General features: G+C 47.4%; 1 protein-coding gene across 1 annotated transcript in view; it reads left to right on the forward strand.

The window, feature by feature from the left end:
- Window positions 1-4,144: 4,144 nt before the first annotated feature.
- zbtb46 (zinc finger and BTB domain containing 46) overlaps window positions 4,145-18,948 on the forward strand; it is a 62,010-nt gene continuing 47,206 nt past the window's right edge. Inside the window, exon 1 of the mRNA XM_079742361.1 lies at window positions 4,145-4,523. The gene's annotated coding sequence lies outside the window, so the exon portion shown is untranslated. The remainder of the gene's footprint in view (window positions 4,524-18,948) is intronic.

Raw genomic sequence — 18,948 nt, forward strand, 5'->3', positions numbered from 1 at the left:
GAGAGAGCAGCAAGAGTTGATAGAGATGTATTTGAGGAGGAGGAAAATCTCCAAGTAGGACTACAGCCGCTATATGCCCGGGTGAAAAAAGATGTCTGACTTTTTCACTTTACGCTGTGATATAAGGGGCTTTAGTAGAGGGGCCGTAGGAGGAGTGTTTGGAGGGCCACAATGAGGTAAAAGCCTGGCAAAGGTCAGACTAACCCGTCCCCAATCTGAGTCTCTCCTTTCTCTCCTTCAGGGAGCAGGGTCCGCCTTGGCTTTTAACAACAAGGGAGAAAATCTTGTCCTACTTACAACCGGGTCCCTGTGTGTGTGTATGTGTGTTTTTGTGTACGCATTGTTTGTTTGTCCGCCCTCCTGTCTATTTCATATCTGTAAGTCCGTCTGTCACTCTGTTTACCGACCAGACTATCCCTGTCCTCACATCTGTCTGCTTGTGTGCGTGTGTGTCTGTGCGTGTGTCTGCTTTTACCTGTCGCGCCCGTCCGCCTTAGTCAGACCGGTACGACAGACAGGAAGTGCATGTGCCGTCTGCTAGCGAGCGGGAGCATGTAAATAGCTCAGGGAGGAACCTCCTGAGAAAGCAATGCCGCGGCGTTAGGGGCGCGTGTGTGCAGACGCAGACAGAAACAGGAACTGTTGTGGGGGCGACAGGCAGGCAGCGGTGTTCTCACAGCCCTGGTTGCCGTGCCACCACACCACCTCTCCCGCCGCCCCCTCCCTGCCTCCCTTTCTCCCATCCTCCACCCTCCCCTCCCTCGCCAGCCAGCCAGCCCCCCCACTCGCCCCGACTACCCCCTCCCCCCGGTGGGTATAGCCTTCACACGGGAGCACGCTGTGTGGGCAGAGAGCACAAACACGGATGTGCACTATCCTCCAGATGATTGTACGCCCTTTACATCCAATAAACGCAGCCCATTCAGCTGCTCTCTCTGGCGTTTTTTTCTCCTCCCTTCCCCGTTCACTTCATTCACCTTTTTCTCCGTGCAGACGCACCTTCATTCTCCTGTTTTGTTCTGTTTTTTGGTCTGATGGTTTCCCTCCATCCTCCCATCTTTTCTTTATCTACCTCCACTGGCCTGTCCTTGATTTTTTTTTCAAATTCATGTTCTAATGATTTGCAGTGATTCTTACTCACACTCTCTCTTTGTCTCTGTGTCTCTGTCTCTATCTTTCTCTGTGTGTCTCTCAGTGTCTCACCCTCTCTCTCTTTCAGTGACTCTCCCTCAGTGTCTCTCTTTCAGTAACTCCCTCTCAGTGTTCTCTTTCAGTGTCCCTCGCTCTCTCGCTCTCTCTCTCTCTCTCTCTCTCTCTCTCTCTCTCTCTCTCTCTCTCCCCCCTCTCTCTCCCCCCCCTCTCTCCCTCTCTCTGTAAAGAAAAGCCACGTCGCTCGTCTCCGCGGTGACATGGAGTATCGGTGAGGTGCACCTTCACACATATCGCTGGGTTTTCACACCTCGTGCCACTGCCATATCTTCCTTTGTATAGTCCTTCCACAAGAACAACCCCCACACCCTCACTGCACCCCCCAGCCCATCATCCACCCCCACCCCACAACCACCACCACACCTTCCACCTGCTAGACACTGTCTTCTCCTAAGCTGTCCAGCAGGCCCTCTGGTTTTCTATAGGCCTACGAGCCAGCGTGGAGGATGGCACAGGCAGCTCACAGATGTTCCCCTTGGTGAATTGATAGTGTATGCTGGTGGTGGCAGTGGTGGTATTGCTGGCGGTGGTCCTGGCGGTAGGTGGTGAAGGCATTTTTGATAAAAGCACCTTGTTCTATTTTTACGACAGTTGTAGATTTAATTATCAATGTGACCAATTACGTGCCTGTGTCTCACAGCGGGGGGGGGGGGGGGGGGGGGGGCAAGAAGCAACCAGCGTAAATGAATGCTTGACTTTAAGCGTAAAAATAAGAAGAAAGGGAAAAAGTTTTGTTTTTTAGTATGGGAGTGCGGCATTAAGGCATTTCCCATTCATCTCGATTCTAATGATGGTCGTTAGCACCAACGGAGGCCATGGGAGTGTTCTAAGCGTCATTTACTATTTATCAAGCCTGGGTACATTAACGGCTCTGTACCTAAACACAGTGTTTACAACCGCTGCTTGCTGATTTAATAGACAGACAAACAAGCGCTGGGTAAAGAATATACCTGTCTCTTTGGGTGTGGGTGGGGGGGAAGAACACAGCTCAGAAGATACCCTTCACCCACACACACACACACACACACACACACAACACACACACACCACACACACACACACACACACACACCCACACACACACACACACACACATACAACCCACATTGGGCCACACACCCCACTCCCCTGTGCGGCATTCTGCCTCTGAGTGGATTGCTTTGATGAAGGCTCATGTGAATGAATACATGTGTAAGTGGTCTAATGATGGCTGAACTCCTCCACCAGGACAGGAAGTGGAAGGGGTGGGGGCAGGGCAGCGCGGGTCAGGCCTATCATGCCAGGCGGATTTGAAGGGGGCGGCTCTGGCTAAAGCGCAGCTCTGGCTAAAGCGGCTTGTTGCTGTTGTTGTTTTTGTTGTTGTGGTTGTTGTTGTTGTTGCAGGGCCAGGGATTGTTTTTCAGGCCGCACTGATGGAGAGAGAGAGAGAAAGAGAGAGAGAGAGAGAGAGAGAGAGAGAGAGAGACACACAGACACAGACACAGACACAGACACAAAGAGAGACACACAGAGAGAGACACAGAGAGAGAGAGCACGAGGAGGGAGAGAGCTAGGTGAAGGGGAGAGTCGTGCCTGGGCATTACAGGCCTACAGGCTTTAATCCACGTGACCTGACAGCCATTGTTATCCACTCCATGGGCAGCAGCATGGCCAATCATATCCATATATTGGAAATATGTATATGTTATATATGTGATGTATATCATATACATGAACTATATAATATTAATCAACAATAACTCTCCCCTAAACCCCCCCCCCCCCCCCCCCCCCCCCCCCACACACACACACACACACACACACACACACACACACACACAGATTAAATTATCATTGTCATTTAAGGAACCTCAAAACTTCAGTGGAAAACAAACAATATTGCATTAAAAGCTAAATGTGGAACTTATCACTAGTATTATGTTATATATAGAAAAAGATCGAGAAGAGGGCATTTTATAAATGAATTAATGCCTAAAGAAGAATATGCCTAATATTCATGAGGTAAGCCACAAGTGGAATTACCCTCTGAATTTGGCCCACAGCGACGACTAGTTTACGACGGTGTTTTCCAACCAAAGGTATCGAACAATAGCGCCATGAGCTCTTTATGGGACTGCTCGGTGTTTTCTGCTTTAAACCACAAGAGGGTGTTGCTATAAGAAGCCCCTACCTTCACCTGTGGCAACCCTATGCAACCCAAATGCTCAGCTGTATTATACTGGAGTTTTAAGTTGCTACGTCTAATACAAGGAATACAACATTACTAGTACTACTGCTATTACTGCTACTACTAATAACAATAAGCATAATAATAATAACAACAATGATGATCAAAATAATTATAATAAAATTAATTATTAATTGTATTAATATCATTATTATCATCATTATTATTATTTATGTTATTATTATTTTGATCATCATTTGTATTATCATTATTATTATTATTCACTTTACTTTTGGGGGAAAGTGTCTTTCACCAGTTGATCTCATGTGCTCAAATGTATTTGGAAGGTGGTAGCACTGTACTTTGACATATTGACACTTTCACTTTTACTTTTAACCACATTGAAGAATATTCCATTGAATGATCAAACTTACAAAGCCCTCAACACCGATGGATTGGAGCGGTCCTTCGTATCTCATTTCCTGACTGTAGTCAGATAGAGAGAGAGAGAGAGAGAGAGAGAGAGAGAGAGAGAGAGAGAGAGAGATAGAGAGAGGGGGGGAGGGAGGGGGGAGAGAGAGAGAGGAGATACGGGGACACGGCGAGTAGTACTCGAAAGGAGGGGGGGAGACAGAGGGAGAGAGAGGGGGGATCGAGAGAGAGAGAGATAGAGACACGCACACACACACACACACACACACACACACACACACACACACACACACACACACACACACACACACACGCAGCGAGAGAGAGAGCGAGAGAGAGACAGGGGGAGGCTCGCTCCTGATACGAAGACACGGAAAAGCAGAGGAGGGGAAGAGGAGAAGGCTGGCGGAGAGCAGAGAGGAGGAAAGTGGGAGAAAGGGGGGAGATATCAGCGAGCAAAAGACAAGGCGTATAGGGTGAGCCAGGAAAGAATCCCGTGTTTATAGCGTCTCGCTTTCGCTCTCTCTCTGTCTCTCTCTCCCTCTCACACACACACACACACGCACACACGCACACACACGCACACACACACATACACACACACACACACACACACACACACATACACACACACACACACGCACACACACTGTCACATCAGATTGTACTCGGAGGAATCGACACCGCGTCTACCCCAGACCCCATGGGGTAACAGGTATGTCTGACTTCCGTTTATTCACCCTACACCCACCTGCTCTTTTCCATGCACACGATAACTACAAACTCTACCCTCACTGTGTGTTTCTCAAAGCGTTTTGTACGTCAATGTAGCGATTTTATTGCGTCCGTGTGGATCAGTGTGTGTGTCTGTGTCGCCCGAGACACAGCCTGTTATAATACCTCTCCGTCCTACACAGACCGCACTACACACACGGGTCTGACACCCAAACAATGACAAGTCCACGATCGCGACACTTTATAGTTCATCGGTTTTCATCCTCATCTCAGAACGATCGGAAAGCCCACTGGGGTATGGGAGCGTTGTTTTTACCGAGTGTCCCCCGGTGGGATCCTGACAGCTTCACCTAAACGTCTCCCTAAGTAGGACGCCTACCTGTCTCCGTTCCGCCGATCGAATGTATATACGTGACATGCCAACTGTCTGATCGGAGCGTTCCCGATCCGGGGTTCACCGTTTGATAGTAACAAAAACGCAGGCTGTGAAACTCAGACAATTTTGAACAGCGTCGAAAAGATGCATCAGGTAGTCTGGTGGGTTTCGTGTGGAGAAGAAGAGACTGCGTGCATGGATCCTTTTGGGGGTTTCTATGTCACGATCCTATACGCCTATACCCATCAATACTCAAAGTTTTTGGGGAAGAATGTGATTCAAAATAAGGTGTCGGGGGATTGCTTTAGGGAATGTTTCGTGCCTCTGAACAAGCTGTAACAAATACAGCCAGGACCCCCCGTCGCTTCTGCTAAAGCATCGTAACAGTCGAAATGCAACCGCTCCGAGCTTGTAACGCAGAGATCCGACCCCCCCCCCCCCTCCTCCCCCTTCACCCCCACCGTTACCCAAACCTCGATTAACCTCCAAAGGGGGATTTCTACAGACGTTTGTTTTTTTTTGCTGCGTCAACACCCAACCCCAGTAGTATCGGAGCAGAATATAGGGGGGTTTTGTTTGCAGACTGGTGCTTTTGGGGGCATTTTCTAGATGGTGGTTGAAGCACCAGCGCTGATAATCTTCTGATCCATCACTTCCCTGCTTTTCTTCAGTTTAAAAGTCTGGCGTCAAGTGATTTCGCTCTGGTTTCAAATGTGCTAACGTTCCCTCCGTGGCTGTGTGTGTGTATGTATATATATATATATATATATATATATATATATATATATACACTGTCTTTTTTTGCCCTGCTGTTTGCCACCCCAAAGTGGTCAGTTCCGTCTTCCTCCATTTTCTACCATGCTCACTCATGCAAAAAGGGGAACAACACCCAACTTAATCCATGTTTAATATTGTGTGTGCGTGTGTGTGAGAGAGAGTGTGTGTTTGTGTGTGTGTGGGTGTGTGTGTGTGTGTGTGTGTGTGTGTGTGTGTGTGTGCGTGCGTGTGTGTGTGTGTGTGTGTGTGTGTGTCCGTCTGTGTGTTCGTTTACACCCAAAGCCAATATTGTACCTAATCCAGCCATGGTAAACCCTCTGCAATGAGCCACATAAACTTTTGACACAGTAGGCCCACTGTTGGCCTACATGAATTACCTTTATCTGCTGGGAAGCAGTTTAGGCCCAAGCTGCGGGCCTATTATTATCTTGTTGGGGATCCGGTTAATGCATGATATTCTGTGCAAAAAAAAAAGGTATGTATTACATTATACACTTAGCTGTTTTGTATTATTTATTTTCACTTCAGCGTAACATTTGAAAGGATTTTATTGCGGCTCCTGGCAGATTAGCACTAAAACAATTTGAGCAGCTGGTGAACAATAGTCTATTTTGTTTGCGTTGATGAAGAATAGCTGGATCAAATCGGATGATTATATATACGTGTTTTCTCTTGGTCAAATCTGCTGTTTTGTTCCTTTGTGTGGCAAAAAAACGATTGTGTTTTAATTTGTTATACAAATTATGGAATGGATACACTTGCTATTGAAATGAGAACGAAAACCATGAACTAGGTAGCCTTCCCCATAGACTGTATAATAGGCTTTCTATAGCGATGTTAAAGGTTAAGATGATATTACCCAGAATTCTTTGGGTCATCACACTCTTGCGTGTGTAAACCCTTCTGTATCAATGTGTTTTGGTGGCTCCAAGTGTGTGTGTTTATTTTGTGTTTGTGTGTGTGTGTGTGCTTGTGTGGGCTGGTGGTGATAGTGGCGACTTTGTGTGAAGAGGGAGGGTACGGACATTTGACGTTGTCTCAGTTCATGTTGCTCGCAGAAGGCATATCGACTGTGGTGTTCGTCAAAGGGAAAGAAAAAGACAGCCCAAAAGCCTGATGTGTTACAGAAATGACCAAACGCTTTCCACTGATGGCACGCGCGTGTTGTTCTCCATTGTGAAAGAAAGATATTGTGAAAGGGAATTTTAACAGGGTTAAACAGTGCTCATAAAAACAAATATTTGATTTGAAAAAATACTCACTCTAGCGGCAGAGAGAGTTGATGGAAAGGAACATTTCGGAATATTCCTTTTTTTTTGGGAAGAACCAAATTTGATAGGGAAGGTTGCCATGTTTTTTTTTATGTAATTCTTTTTGCATTTTGTGTGAAGTACAGCCTTGATGGAGGAAGAAAACATGGGTGGATAAGATGAGCCATAGGAGGGGGGGGAAGTAGAGAGACAGAGAGAGAGGAAGCGAGAGAAAGGGAGAGAGAGAAAGGGAGAGAGAGAGGGTCTGTGGGGGTAGAGAGAGCCTGTGACATTAGCCTCCTCTGTGTGTGTGTGTTTGTGTGTACCATGTGTGTGTGTGCGTGTGTGCGTGCGTGCGTGCGTGCGTGCGTGCGTGTGTGTGTGTGTGTGTGTGTGTGTGTGTGTGTGAGTGTGCGTGTGTATGTTTGTGTTTACGGTGTGTGTGTGTGTGTGTGTGTGTGTGTGTGTGTGTGTGTGTGTGTGTGTGTGTGTGTGTGTGTGTGTGTGTGTGTGTGTGTGTGTGTGTGTGTGTAGGTGGGTGGTTGCGCTCCATGCTCCCGTGGTTGTGGGCTGAACTGTGTGGTAACAGGTTAGCAGGCTTCAGCTACAGCAACCCTGGGGGCCTGGTGCGCTACCCCCTCACACAAACACACACACACACACACACACACACACACACACACACACACACACACACACAGGGTCCGCTCCTGCTCGCCGCATTGCATGTTTTGGTTGTATGTGTGTATGTGTGTGTGTGTGTGTGTTAGTCAGTGTTTGCATGTTTGTTGACAATGGAACATAAAAACCCTGACCAAAAAAGGCAAATATTCTTGAAACCAACAAGACACCTAAAAATATTAAATATGAGGGAAGGGGGTAAAACAAACTAACCTTTTTTGATCAACTGTATCTCTCATTCTCTCTCCTTATCTCTCTCTTTCCTTATCTCTCTCTCTCACTCTCACTCTCCCTCCCTCTCTCCTGAACTCTCCCTCTACCTCTCTCTACCCCAGACTTTTTAGCAGTAAGCCCCTCAGAGTTCACCCGTTAATGGGAACACCTGTTTTGCTAACACGCAACAAAACGAAGCGTTTACACTTGTGTTCGCGTCTCGCGCCTTTACACGCCCGGCTCCCCGGAGTCCTCTGACAGCTATTTACTTCATCCGTCACGTCGCAAATACAATTGTTCAACTCACTTCTGATTCATATTTGTTTGGGGTGTCACGACAATTTGGCAGCGTGTACCGTAGGCTGGCAGGCTGATTCCCCCTCCCCCAAACACCTAGCCTCCACGGTATTAGCCTGGCTCTGGCTGTAGCTCATTGTGCAAAGCTGAATACAGGTGTTCTTAATCCCTAGGGGGGTTGAGTGCCTGTGAGCGGGGGATGTGTGTTTGTATGTGGTTGTTTGCATGTGTGTGTGTGTGTGTGTGTGTGTGTGTGTGTGTGTGTGTGTGTGACAGCTGTCTTACCGATCCTCTTTTACATGCATTTCCTCCCCCATTAGTATAGAAACAGGTGAGTTTAACCTCACCCCTAAAACACACACACACACAGACACAAACACACTAAGACACCTCAAATTCAAACATGGGTATGCGCCAGGGTCTGGCGGGTGGTTAATATTTCATAGTTTTCATATGAATGTGTGTGTGTGAATACACAGGGGACCTCTGTCTGTAGGTCACATGTAGAAACATTTACTTTAGCATTGTTTGAAAGGCATTTGGGATATTGCTCTGGCTCACCTTTTCACAGACTATTCTTTCTCTGTGTTTTACAGTTCCTTAAATATTTATGGTACCTTTTGACTACCGATAGCCTTCTGAGCCTGAGTTCTGAACTTACACCATCCAAAGCATTGCTGTGATAGGGTATCGACTTAAAACGCTGAGATATAAGCCATGTGTGTCAGAGAATAATAGAACCACATGGATCAGATTTATTCGATGTGGCTTTGGCTATTGGATTTTTGTATGATGAAAATTCTCTGATATATATTTTTTTTTGGGCATGGGACCCGTGTCCAATATCACTTTAATGACTGAGGCCAGGTTAGCAAATACAACATTATTGATTTGAAGGAAGTGATCATTGGAAACTTACGATAGATGGACAGTGAACAAGGAGGAAGTTCAATAAACATGTTCACATGAGATGGTGGCGGTTTTGTGGTAAAATATTAACCTTTATTTCGTATTTATAATGTCACTGGCAGTACTAAGATTCCACAAGCATTTGACGGCATTTGTTGGCAGATGTGAATGCTACAGCATATATTTACCAGATTTCTGCATTGATGGTAAGAATATATTTAAAAGCAACCCGTCCTTTTCAACGTGATTGAGTGGAGCAGCGTCAAAATGTTTTTGTTGTCATTCATACTTTCTTGGAGGAGATTGTTTTTTGTTTACAATTTTTACAAGAAATAATGAGACTGTTTATAATATTTTCACAACTGGCTTTGAATGGTCACAATTGTCACCTTGTGTGCTGCTTTGTTGGGACAAGGCTGTTTCTAGATAGGACTGATATAATGTAATTAATTGGCAATCCACACACACACACACACACACACACACACACACACACACACACACATTCAAACCATATAAAACAACTCTGATTTCAATGTAAATAGCTCTAAGACACAACCGATTTTATACCCCATTTTCTAAACAAAATAAGTCATTGAGAAATACGGAACGACTGATATTTGGCGGTAATTAAAGACTCGATTTGTAATCTACTTTGCTGTAACACATTTTGGCTATAACAAGCATCTTGGAGCCTTCCTGTATACATTACTGCTCCGAGTGGATGTTGCTGTTGTTGTTTCTGTCATTTTGATGAACGCTCTCTATGTGCACCCGCTTGCTGTTATTTTTTCCTGTGAAAGCGTCAGGTCTTTTATACCCTCGGTGGGTACATTTGATGAGAAATTGAGCTGCTTTGAGCAAATACACATTTAGAAAACAGTCAAGTAGCCCCAGGCTTCTGTTCACAAAAGATTTCCATATCAAAGCTCAGGTGAGACAGAGAGAGAGAAAGGAGGAAAAAGCAAGCGCTAAAGAGAGCGAGAGAGAGAGAAAGAGAGAGAGAGAGAGAGAGAGAGAGAGAGAGAGAGAGAGAGAGAGAGAGATTGTTTAGGGGTGGGTGGGTAGTGTGTGTGTGTATGTATGGGGGAGGGGTTGGGGGGCTGGACAGACATCCACTCTAAAAGAGTTCTGGTCCTTGTTATTCTGTCGCTTTTTCATGCAGCACAGTTTAGTCTGCGAATGTCAATGCCGTCTGTCTCAATCCAAACCCCTCCATCGTGAAACACACACGCAGGAGGAAGGATGAAACACATTCAAACACAAACTTTAACACCCAATTTCCTTCATGGCACATGAACGCCGTCTATTGAGCTGCCTGTACTGTCTCGGACCAAACCACAGAAACACATTTTGGAGGAGGATGGGAAATGTCTCATACTCACACAGCATCAATTCGGACCATTGAGCTTCTGCCAATATATAAACTCTGTTCTTTTTAACCACAACGCCCGCTGTAAGCAGCCCAACCATATAATTATACCTTTAGCTATAAGTATTGGACATGACCTTCTTTGCCTGATGATGAGTCTGATTAATAGACAGAGTTTTCTTTTACATTTTGTGTGTGTGTGAGTGTGTGTGTGTGTGTGTGTGTGTGTGTGTGTGTGTGTGTCTGTGTGTGTGTGTGTGTGTGTGTGTGTAAGCGTGTGCCAGGGTGAGTGCGCGTTTATAACTGATGAGAATGATCCTACTTTAGAGAGTTTTGTAATCCAGCCATGGTTTCGGGCTGGAGAGCTAAAGTGCTGCTAACAAGGCCTGTTTAACATTCTCTCCCCTGCTCAACATACAATTATTCCACTTCGCTGCCATTAACATGTACAGTAGGCCCAGGCTTTTAATTGGCCTGATATGACTAATGCTAGATCAACTTAGATTTGCTAATTAGTTTTTTGGTTTAAAAGTGCCATCAGGACATGAAATATTCATTGACGTGAGGTGCAGCGAGCACTGTGGGTGTATTAGTGGGATATTAGTGCGATGGACAAGCTGTTTCGATGTAGTAAGGGTAGAGCAGGATGGAACCAACGTTGGTCTGCTAGGTGATTGGTTATTCATACTTTGGCTGATGTGTTATTTCTGTGTAAAATGTTTTAATAATGCTAGACACCCACACACGTAGACAACACACACGCACAAAAAACACACACACGCGCACCCACACGCACACACAGGGGCACACAGGCACACACACACACACGCACGCACGCACGCACACACACACACACACACACACACACACACACACACACACACACACACACACACACACACAACACACACACTGCCTCCCTTCCTGCCGCCAAAGGGCTACCTCCTCCACTCCCCTCTCTCCTGCCACAACGAACCCCATTACCTCACCCACTACCTCTCTCGCCATGCCTGCAGGATTGCACTCTCACTCTCTCTCTCTCTCTCACTCTCTCTCTCTCTCTCTCTCTGTCTTTTTGTCTCTCTCCCTGTCTCTCTCTCTACCTCTGTCTTTTTCTCTCTCTCTTTCTCTCTCTCTCTCTCACTCTCTCTCTCTGTCTTTTTGTCTCTGTCTCTGTCTCTCTCTCTCTCTCTCTCTCTCTCTCTCTCTCTCCTCACTCGCTTTACCTTCCACAACTCTTCCACTCCTCCAGTGGTCCCTTGCTCTCCTGCTGCTCTCTCCCCCCCATCTCCATTCCACCTCCTACTCCTTTTCCTCTGCCTACTTTTCTGTTCAGCCCCCCGCCCTCATCCCCACCACTTAATCTCCTCCTCCTCTTCCTCCTCCTCCTCCTCCTCTTCCTCCTCCACATCTCCTCTTCCTCCTCCATATCTCCTCTTCCTCCTCCTCCCCCCCCCTTCCTCTGCTGTAAGTGGGCCAGGTGCCTCCTGTGGCCTCCCCTACTCCATTTCTCATTTTTACCCTTCCTCTACTCCCTTTCTCATTTTCGTCGCCCTCTCCCTGTTCCCTTTCTTGTATTTATCCTTCCCCTCCCCTCCCCTCTCCTCCCCCACCTCATCCACACACACACACACACACACACACACACATACACACACACACACACACACACACACACACACACACACACACACACACACACATACACACACACACACACACACACACACACACAGATACACACAGTGCTAATCACAGCTCAGTAGATAGATAGGGCCCTTGCTGTATCTGCCCGCACACAGTTTGCAAAGCTACTCTGGATGTGTTAGCTGGTTAATAAAAGTAGCTTCATCTCAGGTAACCAAAAGAGAAAGTAGCTGTGATAGCGCTATGTATGTGTCTGCGTATATGTGTCTGTGTTTCTGTGTGTGTGTGTGTGTGTGTGTGTGTGTGTGTGTGTGTGTGAGCGTGTGAGTGTGTGAGCGTGTGAGTGAGTGAGTGAGTGAGTGAGTGAGTGAGTGAGTGTTTGTGTTAGTGAGTGTGTGTTTGTGTGTGCATGTGTGGGTGTGCGTGTGTCCATCTGTGTGTGAATGTGTCAGAGTGTGTGTGTGTGTGTGTATGTGAGTGAGTGTGTGTATGTCAAGTGTGCATGTCAATTGTGCATCTGTATATGTGTGCTTGTGTGTTTTTCTGTGTGTGTGCGCGCGTGTGTGTTTCATTGCGTTTCTGATCAGCGATGTGTTTTTTCCTGTTACGCGAGACTCCGTCTCAAAACATTTAGGAGCGCGCTCGCTTCCCCTTTCCTCTCAACAGGTTGAGGTGAGGCCTACAGAAGTGAGTAGCACCACATCCCCATGCTTCCCCTCCCCCCCTCCCCATAGCCCCAGCACCTCCCTCACCCACTCACCACCACCACACATCTAGCTGTAGCTTTCACCCTACCTAGTATTTCGCTTCCCCCACACATACACATACACACATGATTAGGCAAATGTGCGTGCGTCCACAGTATTGAAACCAGTGCTGCGTGTCCGTGTCTCTGGTTCTGCCGGGCGGTGCGTCGCGTCCTCCGTCCTCCTGTTTTGGTTCCTCCTTCTCCTCGCTCGGTGTTCTGTGCGTTTTCCTCTTTTTCCACTTATTGCATGTCTCCCCCTCACCTTTGTCTCTAGTCGGTTCTTTGTCTCGCCCACTTCTTTATACCCTCACCCCCTCTGCAACACCCCCCACCATCCCCCCCACACCCACTCACCCAACCACGCAACACACACACACTCACACACGCACACAAACACTCACACACACTCACACACACACACACACACACACACACACACAGAAACACAGACACGCACACACACACACACACACACACCTCGTCTCCCTGGTCGCGTCGGTGTGTGTGCGGCGATGCGTCACGCTGGCTCGCTGGACGGGGTTTTGGACGGACACCCGATACTGGCGATGCCTCTGCAATGTGGGAATGTGTGACTTTTTTTCTCTCTTTCTTTCTGCTTTTTCTAAAAGAAGGTTTCCAAGGTGGGTGTTGTCCTTAGCGACGGTTAGCATGACCACAGGAGTTTAGAGACAGTAGTCCTTTTCATCTTTGCCTCTCTCTTTGTCTCTCTCTCACTCTCCCTCTCGCTCTCTCTCTCTCTCTCTCTCTCTCTCCCCCTCTGTGTTTCTACATCTTCCAGCCTCTGTTAGAGTCTCTGGCGGATGTTGTCTGTTCCTTGACGAAAAACAAACTCACAAAAATCGTAAAATAAACACCCGTTGGTTGGTGGTCGGACAAGCCTGTCAGCGACGGCTGCCTTTCAGGTGAACGGACAGGTGAGTGACTTGCGTCAAGAGGCATTCTGGTAAACACATTCTGAGGAGCGTAAACAGCCGCTGAAAGGGAAGAGACAATGTTTGGGATGAGACAAGAGTAAGCAGGCAGACAGGTGAGATGTATTTGACTTTTTTTTTACACTGAAGACGCTGTCTTCATCGATCACGCCGGACATCACCCCTCCAGCCCCACGACCTGTCTTCTTCTCCTCCCCGATACAATAAAGCGGCAGGCCCGCGGGCTCTTGATGTCACATTAGCGAGGACAGAGGAATCGAGCCTGAGCACAGCTTAGCTGGGCTTGCGTGTGTGACCATGTAGTAGAAGTCTGTCTGAGCTTGGGTTTTTCCCCTCGTAATCAACCGGCCATAGCATGATAGAGAATTGAAAATTTGGTTAATTTGTGCGTGACGGATTTGAGCATCTTCATGTACTAATGAATGTTATGAACAGCCACAAAATGGCTGCGACACCTCCATCAGCATCTTTCTATTGTCTTCTGTCCTTCATTGATGCCAGCCAGTGACAACACAGTAGAATAGTTCTGAGCCCTGGAACGACGTATGGATCACTGCGTATTAATAGGAGATTGTAAAGTCCAACATGTGCCGTTTCTCTACTGATCCAACCTGACCTTAACTATCACAGCCGGGGAAGCTGTGAGGCTCTTGCCAATATCAAAAAGGATATTTCACCACCGTTTTTATTACACTCTTTGAAGTTTTCCTTCAATCTTTACTCTTCCTTGCTCCCTCTGTCTCTCCATCGAGGCATTGGAGTCCCCCCCCTCTCTCTTCTTTCTCCTCTTTCTCCCTGTCACTCTCTCATGCTTATCCATCTTCCCGACACTCCCTTAGCCCCCGCAAATCGCCTCTTTCTCCCACCCTCCAAAATCCGAAATGTGTGACTCTCTATATTTAGATGCCCCCCTCCGTCCCCCCTCCTCCCTCTCTCTGTCCCTCCTCTCCCCTTGATTCTCCTCCTCTTCCTCTGCCTCTTACCTCCTTTATCTGTTGAAGGACAGATCTGCGGGGGGGTTGGGGGGAGGAGGAACACACGCTCATCTCCGCCGCGCGGTACAGTAGCCGCTTTTTGATCAGCGTGGCGAGTGACAAGACAGCCCGGGGCCCTTATGTACAGATGTGTTATTATTAACGGGTCCCTCGATCTATATGGAAATAGGATTCCCTCGGCTGCACCTCAACAGCTGTACACTCCAATCAAGAGAGCTTGTTTACACTGGTGGCTATTGTTTAGGAAGGGATGAACGCAGAAAGAGGATGAGGTGGACAGACAGACAGGGAGGTAGGGAGGGAAGTAGATATGTAAGAGCGGGAGAGAAAGCGAGAGATAGAGTGAGGGATAGGGTGAGCGGGATAGAGAGAAGAGAGAGAGAAAGAGAGATTGAGCGAAATAGAGAGAGAAAAAGAGTGAGAGACAGACACAGTGACAGACAGTAGCTCAACATAAGACACTTGAATATGAAGGAGTGTGTGCTCTGGAATGTGATTTTGATGAGTTGGGAGTTTGGAGGAGTGTCAGTAGCCTATTTGTTAAGACAAAGGGGATGGATAGTGTGTGCATCCTCAGTTGAACTTCTGCAAGTCTACGTGCTGGAGGAGAGCTGCAGTTTTGTCGCCTTTCTGAAGTGAACTCACTGTAAGCTGTACCCCCAGTGTGGATTTGAGGCAAACAAAATGCCATAATTGTTGACCCACGCAGACACACACACACACACACACACACACACACACACACACACACACACACACACACACACACACACACACACACACACACACACACACACACACATACACAAACACACACGCACACTCACACACACAAACAATAGCCAACCGCCTCGGCACCAGATAGCAAGTAGCCACCAGCAATGAGTCACCATTTCTCGGTCACACTCTTACACATAAAAAAAAAAACACACATATTTTCGCATGCAACAATTACACCCTCTTCTTTTAGTTATTCTACGTGGAGCCTGAATACGCTGCAAAATAACTGTTATTCCGTTGTTATTTAATCATCTGCATATCAGTTTCTCTTCACTATTGTTTGCTGTTGCGTCTGATTCTGTGCATGTGCTTGACAGAGCTCAGCGATGGTGGTTGCCTTGTGTGTTTTTGTGTGTTTTCACAGCTCGGTAGAACAGGCGGCCGGTGCTCTGCCTGCTGTAGTTAGTCGTGTAGAGCTGAGTCGTGACAGGCTGCTCCTTGCTTTGTGACATGTCCTGTGTTGAGACCAACAAGAGGCCCACACACACACGCACGCACACACACACACACACACACACACACACACACACACACACACACACACACACACACACACACACACACACACACACACACACACACACACACACACACACAGATGCATGCACACACACAGACGCAAACACACACAAATGCACACACACGCTCACACACTCATAGAGTACGTACACACATGCACAAACAGACACACACACACACACACGTACACACACGCACACACACACACACACACACACACGCACACACACACACACAGATGCATGCACACACACGCTCACACACTCATAGAGTACGTACACACATGCACAAACAGACACACACACACATATGCACACACACACACACACACATGCACAAACACACACATGTACACGCAAATGCATGTCAACTGCACAGCCATGGACACGATTTACACGTGCGCCAACAATACAGTCACAAAGACAGACCTTCCAGTGGCACTCTCAGGTTCCTAGGGAGTGTGGCCGGGGCCTAGAGTACATCATCGTCCACAAGAAACTCAGCCTCTCAGCTCTTAGGTAGTTCTTTTTTAATGATGCGCTGTTTGCTAATTGACTAAATCAACTGAAAATGGGGTTGAAAAGCAAAGAAGAGTTTAATATGACAGACCCTTTATTCGCTAAAATAGATGAATAATGATTGTTATAAAAAGCAGTGGATTAAGACACATCCACTCATCAGCTAAGATGCATCTCAAGTTAAAGTCCAAGTTACAGTAAAGTGAGGGTTTTTCGGGCCTTATGAAACCACCACTTATGATTCCCCACCCTACTTCCCTAACATGACATCAATAGTTCCCATATTAGCAGACCATTCTTGGAAAGGCTTGAACTGTACATGTGACGGTAAGCCAGACAGAGCACGCAATGCAATGTGATCATTGCAGTGGTTGTCCAGATCTACCCCCACGTAGGATCCCTATCTACCTGCAGCGCTAACCACAAACACATCATATAGTCTTTCTCAATTCTCTATATTTGAGAAATACTCCCAAGGGGAAGCAAAAGTACAAACACACACACACACACACACACACACACACACACACAGACAAACAAAGACAAACACACGCACACACACACAAAAACAAACAAACACACACACACACACACACACACATCTGTGAAACAGATCTTTTGAAAATGTTGTTGGAGACTTTGCAAGACTTCAAGGTTAGAGAAAGAAAATCAATGTACATCATCAACCTGATTTATAGTTTAAAGACAGATTTACACTTTCCATAGATCCTTGTGGTTTGGCCAGTCATATCGAAAATATGCTGCGGGGATTTTGCAACGGTGTGTAAGTTAATGTATGAAACTAATAAGGCGGATGTTTCAACGGCTCTCTTTTGACATCGAGGTGACACTCTGTGGCTCACACCACAACTCATCTTGGACTACACCCCTGTTTGCTTAGTTGACGACACTCCTCTCCCTGTAATGACATCAACACATGGGGAACAATGGTCTCACTGTGTGTCTTCCCATCACCTGTCCTCCCCTCAGCCTCCTGTTCTGATTCTCACGTCCGCTGTCTGCCTCGCATCCCCGTGCCCCCCTCGTCTCCTTCGCTGCTATATACTCCCCTGTTTCTCCTGTTCTCTCGTGCCCTCTCCTTATCTATCCTCTCCTCTCCTCCCCCACCTCTCCTCTCTTTTCATATTTTATCCTCTCCTATCTCCTCCCCTCTCCTCTCTCCTCCCTTCTCCCCGTTCCACACCTCTCCACTCTCCTTCCCTCTCTTCTCCTCTCCTCTCTTCTCCTGTTCTATCTTCTCTTGTCTCCTCCCCTCTCGCCTCTCCTCCCTCCTCTCCCTTTCTCTGTCCTCCCCTCTCCTCTCTTCCTCTCCTCTGTTTATTCACAGAACTTACTCCCACAAATCCCCCCCTCCCTCTCCGCTGCCCTCTTATCATTCTATACATCATGCCTCATCCTCTCACAATCTCTCCCCCTCCTTCTCCTCCTCCTCCTCCTCCTCCTCCTCCACATCCTCCTCCTCCTCTTCCCCCCCCCTACTAACAGCTCACTCCTCCATCACCTTCTCCACCCCCCTTCCCAGCGCTCCTCTTTTCATGGCGGATTCTCTGACAGTTGTAATGAGATGTTTCATTATTTGCATTTCACAGCTTTTAATAGAGAGAGAATTTAGGCTAAGCCCCGGGTCGCCAGTCAGGGAGTTACCATGGGAGAGACGTAGCGGGCTTAAAGGCCCAGAGAGGGAGATAGCCCAGAAACTACACACACACGCACACGCTCACACTCGTGCACCCACCCACACACACACACACGCACACACACCCGTACAGACACACACAAACACTCATGCGCATACCAAAACAAACACACACACACACACACACACACACACAAACACTCATGCACATACCAAAACACAAACACACACCCACACCCACACACACACACACACACACACACACCCGCACCGACACAACCCCCCCGCCGACATACACCCACACACAAACTACACACACACTCTAGACAGATATTGAGCTATATTGATTGACAGATAAGAGACAGATATAGAAGACGAAAAACAAACAAGCAGTAATAAAAGTCGAATTCATTCAACGCACTACAGCGCATCCCGTTACTCATGTTGACATTCTCAAGTCGACGCATTTCCGTGTTTTGGGCGGTGAGGTAGACTTTGACAACCAGCGAGTGGGCAGAACCATGTCCATACACGGCTCACGCAGACACACTTCGTAGTCACGCCTCTCTGACCGGACAACCGGACGGTCGCCCGTTGATCCGAGCCATTTCGGGACGACCCGGGTTCAGCCGGCTTACGGGCGGCCGGGTGGGGGTCAGAAGAGGAGGGGGCCGGCCAGAGAAAGCACTGAGCTGCCGCTCTAGATCTAGCAG

Source organism: Pollachius pollachius, assembly GCF_949987615.1.
Source record: "Pollachius pollachius genome assembly, chromosome: 8".
In the NCBI taxonomy this organism is placed as follows: domain Eukaryota; kingdom Metazoa; phylum Chordata; class Actinopteri; order Gadiformes; family Gadidae; genus Pollachius; species Pollachius pollachius.